The 14913-nt window shown below is 36.4% G+C and overlaps 1 protein-coding gene across 15 annotated transcripts in view; it reads right to left on the bottom strand.

The window, feature by feature from the left end:
* PTBP3 (polypyrimidine tract binding protein 3) overlaps nt 1-14913 on the bottom strand; it is a 123058-nt gene that overhangs the window by 82923 nt on the left and 25222 nt on the right. The window lies entirely within an intron of this gene.

Raw genomic sequence — 14913 nt, 5'->3', positions numbered from 1 at the left:
GAGGAAAGACTCTCAAGCCACTAAGCGGAGATATATCTCAGGACCCTGAGATCATGACCTGAGCCAAAACCAAGAGTCGGAAGCTTAACAGACTGAGCCACTCAGTTTTATATCTAGAACTTACTAAGAAAAAGAAAAAAGGAAGAAAAAAATTCTCATTATTAATCCTAAGAAAAATTTAAGATAAAAAGAAAATGACAAAAGGGGTATCTGGATAGCTCAGTGGGTTAAGTGTCTGCCTTTGGCTTAGGTCATGATCTTAGAGTCCTGGGCTCAAGCCCTGCATCAGGCTCTATGATCACCATACTGTCTGCTTCTCCTTACTCTCCCTCTATTCGCACGCACTCTCTCTCTCTCAAATAAATAAATAAAATCTTTTAAAAATGACAAAAGAGTTCAACAGGCATCTAACAAAGTGGTAGACTTAATTTTTGTTCCAAAGTATTTGCACTTTCTCCTTTTCCTGTGAAAGGATTTTTCACCCCCATCCATGGTCATGTGACTTTAATGCCTCCTGTGAGAGAATACTTCCCTCACCCACTGACACTGAGCATGGTTTTGTGATATGCTTGGCCTGTGGAATATGAATAACATGACCTATACTAAACCCAAGCAGAAGCTTCGAAAGATATTAGTAGTTTCTGTAAATCCTTTCCTCTTTTCCTCTGAAATAAGAGCATATTCCAAATAGAGGATGCTCTTTCAGCTTGATTTTCAGAATAAGAACACATAGCTTCATAACAGCCACCAACACTGTAAGTGAGCCAGGAATAAACATTTTTTTCTAACCAATATCTAAGTGACCAATATCATATCCAATAAACATATGAAAAGATGATTAATCTCACTGGTTATTAGAGAAATGAGAGTTAAATCCACAATAAAACTACATATTAAAAAAGACTGACAATATCAAGAGTTGATGATATTGTGAAGCATCAGAACTAGTAAGTTGTTAGTTGAAGTGCAAGTTAGCACAACTCTGGAAAACTGACCTAATATACTGAAGTTGAATATATGACTATCCTACAATCCTTATGTATTTTACTTCAACGGATATACTCAAGAGATTGCATGCTTATGTGAACCTAAACATATAAAAATGTTCTCAGCAGCATTATTTCTACTCATCAAATTGCAAAAAATCAAATGTTATCAACGACAGAATGGACAGATTTTTTTCCTAAGTAAATGAAAACATTTTTATTTAAATTCAATTAATTAACATATAGTGTACTATTAGTTTCAGAGGTACAGTTCAGTGATTTACCAGTCTTATATAACACCCAGTGCTCATTATATCACATGCTCTCTTTAATGTCCACTACCTTGTTATCCCACCCCCACCCCCACTCCCCTCAGCCAACCCTGTTTGTTTCCTATGATTAAGAGTCTCTTGGGACACCTGGGTGGCTCCATGGCTGAGCATCTGCCTTTGGCTCAGGTCATGATCCCAGGGTCCTGTGACGGAGACCTGCCATCAGGCTCCCCGTGGCAAGCCTGCTTCTCTGTCAGCCTAGGTCTCTGCCTCTGTCTCTCATGAATAAATAAATAAAATCTTTTTTTTTTTTTTAAGTCTCTTATGATTTGTTTCCCTCTGTGATTTAGTCTTATTTTTCCCTCCCTTCCCCTATGATCCTGTTTTGTTTCTTAAATTCCACGTAAGTGAAATTGCAAATTGTCTTTCTCTGATTGACTTATTTCACTTAGCATAATTATCCTCTAGTTCCATCCATGTCATTGCAAATGACAAAATTTCCTATTTTTTGATGGCTGAGTAATAATCCATTGTGTGTGTGTGTGTGTGTACACACACACACACACACATCTTTATTCATCTGTCGACAGACACCTGGGCTCTTTCCATAGCTTGTGTATTGTAGACATTGCTGCTATAAACGTTGGGGTGCAGGTGCCCCTTCAGATCGCTACATCTGCATCTTTGGGGAAAATATCTAGTAGTGCAATTGCTTGGTCATAGGGTAGCTCTATTTTCAATTTTTTGAGGAACCTCTGTGCTGTTTTCCAGAGTGGCTGTACCAGCTATGCATTCCCATCAACAGTGTGAGAATACAGAGATTTTTGTAATTCGTGATTTATAGTATTAAGAATGAACTACTGCTCCATGTAATAATATAGATGAATCTCACAAGAAGTCAGTCACCAAAGAATATATACTATACTGCTGCATTTATCTTGAGTTCAAAACTATGGTCAAAACTAAATTACACATTAGACAACAATGAACCTGGACCACTTTCTTATACCATATACAAAAATAAAGTCAAAATGGATTAAAGACCTAAATTTGAGATCTGAAAAAAATAAAATCATAAAACTGTAAAAGTCCTAAATTCTTTGACATCGACCATAGCAACTTCTTTCTAAATATGTCTCCTGAATCAAGGGAGACAAAAAAATAAACTACTGGAACTATATCAAAATAAAAAGCTTCTGTACACCAAAGGAAACAACACAATTAAAAGGCATTCTACGGAACAGGAGAAGATATTTGCAAATGATATATCAAGTAAAGGGTTAGTATCCAAATATATAAAGAAATGATACTACTCAACACCCCAAAAACAAATAATACAATTAAAACATGGACAGAAGACATGAACATTTTCTCAAGAAAACACAGAGAGCTAACAGACACATGAAAACATCACTCATCATGAGAGAAATGCAAATCAAAACTACAATGAGTTATCATCTCACACTTGTCAGATCTTACCAACAGGTGGAGAAACAAAAGGTGTTGGCAAGGATGTGGAGAAAGGGGAATCCTTGCACTGTCAGGGGGAATGCAAACTGGTGCAATCACTGTGAAACACATTGTAGAGGTTCCTTTAAAAAGTTAAAAATAGTACCCTACAATCCAGCAACAGCACTATTTGCCCAAAGAATACAAAAATACTAATTAAAGGAATACATGCACCCCAATATTTACAGTAGTGTTAATCTACAACAGCCAAATTATGGAAACTGCCCAAGTGTCCACCAAGTAATGAAGGGACAAAGATGTGTGTGGTGTGTGTACACACACACACAATGGAATATTATTCAGCCATAAAAAGAAGGAAATCTTGTCATTTGCAACGACATGGATGGAGCTAGAAACTATTATGCAAAGCAAAGTAAGTCATAGAAAGACAAATATAATGATTTTACTCATATGTGGACTTTAAGAAACAAATGAGCAAAGGGAAAAAAGAGAGGCAAACAAAGAAACAGATTCTTATTATAGAGAACAAAAGGATGGCTACAGAACAAAAGGAAGTGGGTGGAGGGGAATATTTAATAAATAGGTGATAGAGATTAACACTGCACTTGTGATTGAGCACAGGGTGATATATGAAAGTAGAGAATCACTATGCTGTATACCTGAAACTAGTATTATACTGTATGTTAACTGGAATTTTTTTTTTTAAGATTTATTTATTTGAAAGAAAGACAGGTAGATCAGGAGAGGGAGAAGGAGGAACGGAGGGAGAGGGAGAAGCAGACTCCCCGCTGAGCAGGGAGTCTGCAGGGCTCAATCCCAGGACCCTGCGATCATGACCTGAGCCTAAGGCAGATGTTTAACCTAACCGTTTAAGCCACCCAGGTGCCCCTGTTAATTGGAATTTAAATAAAAGCTTTAAAAGCAAAAAAAAAAAAAAAACTATTATACTTCAAGGGACATCATCAAAAAATGAAAACACAAGCTGGAGGATGGGAGAAAATATCTGCAAAAGCTAAGTAATAAAAAGACAACCCAATTAAAAAATAGGCAAGGGATGCCTGGGTGGCTCAGTGTCTGACTCTCCCTTTGGCTCAGATCGTGATCCCAGGGTCCTGGAATTGAGTGCCCCATCTGGCTCACCATATAGAGTCTGCTTCTCCCTCTACCTATGTCTCTGCCTCTCTCATGAATAAATATTTAAAATCTTTAAAAAATAGGCAAAAAGCATTTGAAAAGACATTTCTCCAAAGATGGACAAAATGGCCTACAAACACATGAAAAGATACTCAACATCATTAGACATTAAGGAAATGCAAATTTTAAAACCACAGAGAACACTTCAAATAAAATTTAAGACTGTGACATCACCACATACCTATCAGAACAATTAGAATAAGGAACAGTGACAATATCAAATGTAGGTGGAGATATGCAAGAAAGTGGATCTCTCATACATTGCTGACAGGAATGGTACAGCCACTTGGAACAGCTTGATGATTTCTTTATAAAAATGAAATATACACAGTAATCTCAAACGACTGTATTCTCAAAATGAAAATTCACATATTCTATGATTTTAACATTCTCAAAATGACAAAATTATAGAGATGGAAGAGACTAATGGTTGCAAGGGAGCAGAAATGGTTGGGGGGAGGTAATGGGCATGATTGTAAAAGGGTACCAGAAGGGAGATCTTTGTGATGACTGATCAATTCTGTATCTTGATGGTGTTAACTTGACACATGCAATAAAATGAAACAATTATAAATAGGCATTGTATCAATGTCAAGTCTTTGTTTTGATAGTGTACTATACTTAAAATGTAACCACTGGAGGAAACTGTGAAGGGTACACAAGACCCCTCCACAGTATCTTTACATCTCTAAATTTTTTCCAAATATACAGTTAAAAAAACAAAAACAAAACAATGAGAGGGGTGTATCATTCTGAGCCAGAGGATTCCTATTGACTTGAGACTTGCCAGCCTAAAATAGTCCTTACCAATACCTATGCTGAATCAATCCTCAAGGGATAAGAAAAGATTGATCAAGCTGCCAACTAACTACAGTTCATTCTCAAGAGTTCATGCCTATACAGTGGTGATCCAAAAGGCCTACCTTCAAAGGCAGACAACATTCAAAAAAACATAAAACAAAACAAACAGAAAACCCCACAAAGATCAATCAAAAGGCAACACACAGTAGAAAAATTACAAAACTCTAAATTATGAGTAAATAAGAGTGTTGTAAAATGAAAAAAAATTAAGAAAATGTAACAGCTGCTCTTAAATAAAATGTAAAAGGATACAACAGCTCAAAGGAATGGAAAGTAAGAATTCTACCAAAGGATTTAACAGATAGATTGATGAAAAAAAGAATAAAGCAGTGTCATGAAAGTCAGCCACTACAAAGGGAAGTGAGCTAAAAGGGAAGTGAGCTAAAAGTACAACACACCTTTCTGCCACCCAAAGAAGAATCAACCTCCCCTGTGAGGAACCAACTCTTACTCTAAAATTTCAATATGAAAAAACTAACAAAGGACAAATTTTCAGGAAAGAACTCCCTTGAAGCGCATGAGATGACTTAAAATGCGTCTAGCGAAGGTGTCAAACTGTTAACACAGACCCCACGGTGCTTGACAGCTAAGATCCAAAAGAATTATCTGCAGTCTTCTTAATGCACACATGCCATGTCAGTTTCCATCTGGGGAGAGAACGGAGTTACTCATGGTTCTGTTTCTATCTCATTCAATAAACTGTTAACTCATTTCCTAACCAGGAAATCATCAATCAACCACTAACATGAAATTGTCTGCTGCTTATTGAATCAAGTCTAAACTTACTGCAGTGGTTATTAAAAGCTCAAACCAGGACCTCCTACTCACAGTTGCTGTCTTATCATTCGCCCCAGACACATCATCTTTATTCTTGCCTCTTTATGCTATTCTTCACCTCAAACACTACCCCTCCACTATACATCCATTCCTGCCTCCTGATCACAGATAAATAATATCACATCCTTGAAAATTTTCCTATCCCCAAATGAAGAGGTTGAACTTAATTTTATTGTCTTGTGGCATTAAAATGTATGTTTTAGGATTTTAGCACACTTGCATAATATATTCTTCCTATATGTATAACCATCAGTATCACACATTTTGTCAAATATGTAAACAAAGTTTATTTTCATCCACTTTGAAGTCAATTATTGCATCTTACAATTGATTATATTTCCCCATAGTCTACAGCATATCGTCAGGTACATTACATGTAATGGCTCTCTGCCATAGTTATGCATTATAATCATATAACTAGTTTAAAATAAATACTAAGAAAATAAATAAATAAAATAAAATAAATACTATTTGGGGCGCCTGGATGGCTCAGCGGTTGAGCATCTGCCTTCGGCTCAGGGCGTGATCCCAGAGTACCCAGGATCGAGTCCCACGCTAGACTCCCTGCAGAAAGCCTGCTTCTCCCTCTGCCTGTGTCTCTGCCTCTCTCTGTGTCTCTCTCATGAATAAATAAATCTTTAAAATAAAATAAAATAAATAAAATAAAATAAAATAAAATAAAATAAATAAAATAAAATAAATAAAATAAAATAAAATAAAATAAAATAAAATAAAATAAAATAAAATAAAACTATTTATCAGGTCCCACTCCAAAGATTCTTAACCAATAGGTCTAGGCTGAGGCAGAACCTGTATATTTCCAAAGCTCTGATGTGTACCCAACTGCAAACTACTATAAACAAAGTTGTGATAAATAAAGAAACCTAATAGTAAAGTGGTTTAAAATATAGTCTTGGGGATCCCTGGGTGGCGCAGTGGTTTGGCGCTTGCCTTTGGCCCAGGGCGCGATCCTGGAGACCCGGGATCGAGTCCCACATCGGGCTCCCGCTGCATGGAGCCTGTTTCTCCCTCTGCCTGTGTCTCTGCCTCTCTCTCTCTGTGACTATCATAAATAAATAAAAATTAAAAAAAAATTAAAATATAGTCTTATAGACCATATTTAGGTTTGAACAGCTTCCACAACCTTAAATTTACCGTTGTATGATACTACGTATTATTTAACCTAAGGCTCAGTTTGCTCAACTATAAAAAAAGGATCATAATGGTACCCATCCTCACAGGTCACTGAAGATTAATATTTCTAACACATAGGTATCCTTAAACACTGGCAATAAACACAAATGATTAATTACCCAGTCTACCCAGTCATTTTCCAAAGTTACATGTATTCACTGTAATTAGTATTATATAACAATCTCCAAAAGGTGAAAGGCATCATTGTTTCAATAAAGAAAACTTTCTAGAGTTTTAAAAAGAAATGTCACCTACCATTCTAAAAAAAAACAACACAAAGATTAAAAAACCCTGATGACTTTTTTTTAATAGGTTTTATTTATTTATTCATGAGAGACACACAGAGAGAGGCAGAGACATAGGCAGAGGGAGAAGCAGACTCCATGCAGGGAGCCCAACGTAGGACTCCAACCTGAGGTCCCAGGATCACGCCCTGGGCTAAAGGCAGGTGCTCAGGCATCCAGATGACTTGATTTTGATAAAATAGGCTTAAAAACTGAAAGCAATGCTTTCCGCATTTTACGTAACAAACTCTTATATAATATATATCCATTGCTAATAAATAAAATTGAAACCCTCTTTGTATAGGATTACATAGGAGATCTAATAAGGTCCCATATGATTGACCTCTGGGAATGAGAGGTGTATGTCGGCCTGGGCATTAGGACTTTTCCTGCAGTGCTCTGTTAAGATTAAGAGGAAAAACAAAAAACAAAAAAGAGTAAAAATTTTCACGATAACCACCCTTGTTTACGCAACTTTGCATACTTATTCAATTATCTCAGAATAAATCTATAGATGTTAAATAGCCAGATTTTTATAATTCATTTTAAGTGCATTTTGCAAAGTTATAATATGAATCTATGCACCTCTCTGTAATCCTTTTATAACTGATAAGCTTTTGCTACATTTTTATTCTTCATAATTATTTCTAATGGATTCTTAAAACTTTATAATGGCATATTTAACTATCCCATTATTAAATATTAGTGTTACTATAATTTATTGATACCATAAATTATGCTACATTACTTCATTTAGAATGTAGTATTTTCTGTATCTTGTATTCTATTCAAAATAAATATTCAGGGGATCCCTGGGTGGCTCAGGGGTTTGGGGCCTGCCTTTGGCCCCGCGCATGATCCTGAGGACTCGGGATCAAGCCCCACGTCGGGCTCCCTGCATGGAGTCTGCTTCTCCCTCTGCCTGTGGCTCTGCTTCTCCCTTTGCCTGGGTCTCTGCCTCTCTCTGTGTGTCTCTCATGAACAAATAAATAAGATCTTTAAAAAAATAAATAATAAATATTCAGAAGTGAAATATTTTTCCTTTGTGAGCATAAAATTAAGACTGCAAGAAATCTCTGGTTCCTACTCAACAATGTAGAGTAACTTCAAGTTATTACTACACTCCAAATGACTAGTAAGAAGTGTTTTTATTTCTATATGGGTCTTTCAAATATTATTAGAATTAGCACATAACCACTTCCTTTTATATTACTCAGAGTTTGATTCACTGTTCCTGTACTAAAGAATTTAATCTTGCCAATGAGAGGTCTGGCTTTTGCCTTCTCCTCCTGGGGGGTAATCTCTAAACCCCAGGAAAGTCATGCCTAAAAGAAGGGTCTTTTTTTTTTCTTTTTAAACTTGGAGGATTTAGGTCACTGCCAGTCTTAGGGTAGGGACAGACCCCCCCCCAAAAAAATCAACATGTGATTTAGGGTGGATGTTGGCTTTCGGTCATGCCTGAAGACTGAGATTAGCTTCAAAGGCAATCAATAATAATGACTATTTGAAGGAGCTTCTAGACAAAAAATATACTTAATCACTAAAGCGCAAGTGAACTTCTGTATTTGACAATACTACTTAAGGGCTGCCACACACTGATGCTGGAAAAATAATGTGTCCTGATGCCATAAAGAGAGGACAAAGGATGCTCTGTGTTTAGTACTTCCCCAGTCTTGGCCATATGTTCTTCTCTCGGCTTCAATCTATATCCTTTCCCTGTAATAACCAGTAACCATGACTGCAACAGCTTTCGGTGAGCTGCATAAATCCTTCTAGCAAATTATGGGACCTCACCACAGGGCTTTGGAAATCCTCGAGACTTAAAACTGGTGTCAAAAGTGAGGGTAGTCCTCTATGGACTATGTTCCCTAACTTCGCAGTTGGCCTAATTCCTCTCATGGTTAAATGATGAATCAATCAAATATAATAAAACTCTTCATTTAACAGATTTTTTAAAACTTTATTCTTAACCTCTCAATGACCATTTGGATTTCTAACTTATAAGAGAAAAATTTAGCCTAAAATGTAATCAAGGGGCACTTGGGTGGCTCAGTTGGTTAAGGATCTGCCTTCGGCAGGGTCCTGTGATGGAGCCCGGTATCCAGCTCCCTACTCATCAAGGAGTCTGCTTCTCTCTCTGCCTCTGCCCCTCCTCCTCCCCACTCATGCTCGCTCTCTAAAAATAAAATATCTTGGGATGCCTATGTGGCTCAGCGGTTGAGCATCTGCCTTTGGCTCAGGGCGTGATTCTGGGATCCAGGATTGAGTCCCACATTGGGCTCCCTGTGGGGAGCCTGCTTCCCGCTCTGCCTGTGTCTCTGCCTCTCTCTGTCTCTCATGAATAAATAAATAAATCTTTTTTAAAAATCCTTAAAATAAATACATAAATAAACACATGATGGTGGGATTCCTGGGTGGCTCAGCAGTTGAGCGTCTGCCTTCAGCTCAGGGTGTGATCCTAAGATCCGGGATCAAGTCCCACATCGGGCTCCTCACAGGGAGCCTGCTTCTCCCTCAGCCTATGTCTCTGCCTCTCTATGTCTCTCATGAATAAATAAAATCTTTTTTAAAAATAAAATAAATACATGATCAAATATTCAAGTATAGAAAAACCAGAATAATTTAAATTCATGACATTTTAAATAAATTAATATAACATCTGAACTGTCACATTCAATGCTTCCACAGGAAATATAAACTGTCATAATAAGAAATTAATGAACACTGCAGAGGCTGCAAAATAAAAACATTTAAATCTGATAATTCTACTAGATCTTTCAAGAGTAACAGGAGATGCTTTTAAAAGAAAGTATGTCCAAAATTACACATAAGTAAAACAAACACTATCGAGTAAAGTGTTAGAATGACTTTTATTTTTTATACTTAATACACAAGAAAAAAGATTTGATCCTAAAATTTCATACCTAAAAATTCTGTTTTATATCAGAAAAAGGGCTATTCATTATAAAAAATAAATCATATTTATCAAATAATATGTATTTTGACCCTAATAATTTCAGGATTGATAAAAAAAAAAGGCAAGTCGAGCAAAAGGGGCTTACATTTGAAAATGCAGTCACAGGAAAAGCATTCTGATAATCAAAATTTACTGGCTAAGCTTCCCCCCCAAGAATTCATTTTCAAGTTATAGAAAACAAAGGTTTAATATTACAAAGCTCAAATCCCAAAATTCTTATTACTTTGTAAAAGCTCTGTAAAAGATGAGAAAAGCTCAATTAGTTCTCTATTACTTTAAACATTCCCTTCTTTTAAAAAGCAACTTTTCTTCCCTAGACATAATTCTTTCTCTTGAAAACACATCACCACCTATAATTACAGACTACTTCAGTACAAAAAGAAATTTCTGAAAACTACTTAATATTTATATCTTAAGTGTCTGAAAAGCAATTTTCCAATATAGTAAGTAAAGAGCAATGCAGAACTAGGTAAATTGAGTATCTCTCACAAGGGCTGACTACTATGACATTATAGATTAAGAGATGGGTGGAAAATAAGCAGGATAAAGACTCCTGTGTTACCAATAAACAAATTAACATTATAGAAAAAGGCTCAAACAAGCCAAATAAAGAAGACATCATGGGAAGTGGGCTGTATGAAAACACTGGATCAACAGTCTCCTTAGAAACATGCAGTAAATTTACGTAAATGCAGCAGTTGCTCTGTGGACTTATTAGCTCTCTGGCTAAGTCAACACACCAATCAGCTTCACAGCCTCAACTATCAATTACTGAAGTTCTCTCCTGTTCAAGAATAATGAAATACAAAGGAGCAACAAAGGAAAGGAATATTGTAATTAAGCAGCACAAATAAAATGTGTCATTATCAAATTTGATGGGAAGTGGTTTTAGTTAGCATTATAGAAACATTACTAATGTGATAGAAGGCAATCCACACAACTGAGAAATAGTAACATGTAAAAAAAAAAAAAGAGAGAAATAGTAACATGTAAGGAAGATTCTGAAAATAAACCATTAATTACAGGTTAAATTTCAGACTATACCTAAAATGCATATGAAATTCAGACTAGTATATCATTTGTTTTACCCTATTAAGACACATACATTTTATGGTATGACCATAAAAAATAGACTATCAAAATTACCTCAGAATTGTCTATAATCCTAGTACTTTTTTAAATAAAAGAATCTTAAATATTGAAAATTAATATCCAAGTTCTCCCATAAAGCCAAAGTAGCCCCCTCTATTAAATTTCTAGCAGTCTTAGACTTTGTGAACACTTTCCAGAACAGAAAACACATGTTAATCATGCTCTATTAACTGTTTCTCCACACAGAAATAAAAGTGATATGTAAAAGTCTCACCATATTTTATATACTTGTTGATTATGATCTCTGATTACTCACCTTTATATCCTTTTCCACAGAACCTACTATAACATTTTACATGGCATCTATGTTCAAAACTTTTTTGCTTAAAATATGAATTGAAAAAAATGAATAAAAATTACACAGAGAAGGGAATAAACTAAATATTCAGTGAGGCTTTCAGATTAACCATGAGGCAGTAACTCGAATCATTTTTTTTTTAATTCAGTCTTTTGTTAATATTCATCCTTTCACAGCCTCCTGTTACCCAAAGCACATCCAGAACCCAAAGGCACTAGCTATTACTGGTAACTCTATCTCTACAAATGACTTGGAGATCATATTCCCACAAACACTGTGGCCCCATTAACACTCTCCATCTACTAAATGTGTGATTGTGCCTAAACATATTTCTTTAAAAAGTTACCACCACCACCACTCCAAAATAGTTACCACATTGTTCATTTATGATATTTTCCTTTCCAAGGCTGCCACTGCTGAGATTTTAGGACAGTGAGAATTTTAAAAGGCAACAATGGGGCAAATTCTTCAAACATGCAGCTGTGGTGACCTTCAAAATCTCATTTATGAACCAGTTTCAGTAAAATGATCTTGAATACCTTCATTTTATATGGGCATATCAGCAATAAAATATTAACTTTTTTAAAAAAGATTTTATTTATTTATTTGAAAGAGTGAGCAAGTCAGTGAGAGACTGCACGAGGGCACCAGCAAGCACAAGTGGGGGGAGGAGCAGAGGGATGCAGACTCCCTGCTGAACAGGGAGCTGGATGTGAGGCTCCATCCCAGGACCTTGGGATCATGAACTGAGCCACCTAGGCACCCCAAAAGTTAACTTTCTAAATGACTAAATTATTCCTCCAAAAGCCTAACTCATAACATGCAACCAAATACCATTCATTTGAATATTTAGTTCCTACTATACAGCACAGCTCATACATCTTGAATTCAATATGTATGATGATTGCCTTAACAAGAAAATTCTTTCATTTAACAAATCCAATAAATATTTACTGAGCACCCAACTATGAAAGCTAGGTCTTTTTTTTTTTTTTTTTTTTTTTTGAAAGCTAGGTCGTTAACCGCTGGGAAAAATCTCAGTGAATGAGAGGGGAAAAAAAAAAAAAAAAACACCTTCCCGTAATGTACGGAGCTTACAATCTTGCAGAAGGAAACAAATAATAAGAAAAAAAATTTATATTATGTACTATGTTTTAAAGTCATAAGTGCTTTTTTAAAAGTAGGATAAGGAACAGCCACAGGTGAAGAGGAGAATTACAATTTTAAACAGGCAGTGAGGGCAGCCCAGGTGGCTCAGCGGTTTAGCGCCGCCTTCAGCCCAAGGCCTGATCCTGGGGTCCCAGGATCAGGTCCGCGTCAGGCTCCCTGCATGGAGCCTGCTTCTCCCTCTGCCTGTGTCTCTACGCCTCTCTCTCTCTGTCTCTCATGAATGAATGAATGAATGAATGAATGAATAAATAAATAAAATCTTTAAAAAGAATAAAAGTAAGAATAAACAGGCGGTGAAGGAAAGACTTAAAGTGACATTTAGGCAAAGTCTTTTTTTTTTTTTAAGATTTTATTTATTTATTCATGAGAGACACAAAGAGAGAGAAAGGCAGAGACACAGGCAGAGGGAGAAGCAGGCTCCAGGCAGGGAGCCTGATGTGGGACTCGATCCAGGGACTCCAGGATCATGCCCTGGGCCAAAGGCAAGTGCTAAACTGCTGAGCCACCCAGGGATCCCCCAGGCAAAGTCTTAAAGAAAGTAAGGAGAAAACTATGTAGCTGAGGGAAGAATGTTGGAGGCAGAGAAAATTGATATAGAATGCCTTACATGTTCTAGAAAAGTCTGAGAAGGCAACTGTTACTGGGAGTGAGCAAGGGGAAAACAGAAATAAAGAGATTAGAGGGCATGTAATAGCATGTGTGGCACTGAAGGCCATTCTAAAAAATGCTATTGTGTGACATGAGGAACACAGAGTTTTGAACAGAGGAGTAACATGATCCGATTTACTTTTTAAAGGATCTCTCTGGCTACTGTATTGAGAATAGTCTGTAATAACACAGAGAGAGAAGCAGAGACTCTAACTCCAGTTAGGGAACTATAATGATAATCCAGATGAGGAGCCACAAGACCAGCAGTTACTGTGGAGAATGGCTGGACTCTCAATATACATAGAAAGATTCACTAATGAATTAGATATGGAGTGGGAGGGATCCCTGGGTGGGCAGCGGTTTAGTGCCTGCCTTTGGCCCAGGGCGCGATCCTGGAGACCCGGGATCGAATCCCACGTCAGGCTCCCGGTGCATGGAGCCTGCTTCTCCCTCTGCCTGTGTCTCTGCCTCTCTCTCTCACTGTGTGCCTATCATGAATAAATAAAAATTAAAAAAAAAAGATATGGAGTGGGAAAAGAAAAAAAGAACTCAAAGATATCCTGGGTGTCCCAAATAGGCATCACAGGAAAATATTCTTGTCCTATAGTCAGTTCACAGACATTTTTAGGATTACACACGTATCTCTAATTCTCATCCTTCAAAAAAACTAAGAATCGGAGAGGTTAAACGGTACAATTAAAATCCAGGCCTGGTTTAATTTTCATCCTATATGCCTGTCCCTCTAGAGTCTACCAAACAAATCTCCCCTCAGTATATTATGCCAATCCTATGATCCATTTATTCCACAACTAGACCTCATTTTATATTAGAACTATATATAGAAATATGTATACAGATCTTCCTAAACTTATAAATGGGGTTACATCCTGGTAAACACATCATAAACTGAAAATACCCTAAATTAAAAATGCATTTAATATACTTAACCTACTTACCAGCCTAGCTTATTAGCCTAGCCTCCCCTAAACATGCTTAGAACGCTTATAGTAGCCCACAGTTGAACAAAATCATCTAACACAAAGCCTATTTTATAATAAAGAGTTGAACAACTTATGTAATTTATTGAATACTATACTGAAAATGAAAATCAGAATGTACAAAAAAAAAAAAAGAAAATCAAAATGCTATGGGTACAGAATAGTTTTAACTATACTGGCTGTTTAACCTTGTGATTGAATGGCTGACTGGGAGCTGCAGCTCTCCTGCTGCAGCTACAAAGCATCCTAAGAATATCACACTGCTTATCACTTACCAAAGAAAAGATCAAAATTCAAGGTGTAGTTTCTACAGAATGCATATTGTTTTTGCATAATCATAAAGCTGAAAAATCTTAAACCATCATAAGTTGGGGACCTGTAATCATCCTTTACAAGAGCAAAATAAAAACAAGGATATTTACGGATTACTTAATAAATACTAGGTACTGTTCCATGCACTCTATCATACATATTTCATGTAATCTAAGAAGCCTTCAAATTTTAAGACCTATAATTTTATTCAATATCTAGAAAGAAAAATTGCTGGCAATAAAAACTGGCACTATCGACTA

The sequence above is a fragment of the Vulpes vulpes genome, chromosome 12, assembly GCF_048418805.1.
Source record: "Vulpes vulpes isolate BD-2025 chromosome 12, VulVul3, whole genome shotgun sequence".
Taxonomy (NCBI): domain Eukaryota; kingdom Metazoa; phylum Chordata; class Mammalia; order Carnivora; family Canidae; genus Vulpes; species Vulpes vulpes.
Note: the sequence above shows the minus strand (reverse complement) of the source record. Positions and strands in the feature narration are given on the sequence as shown.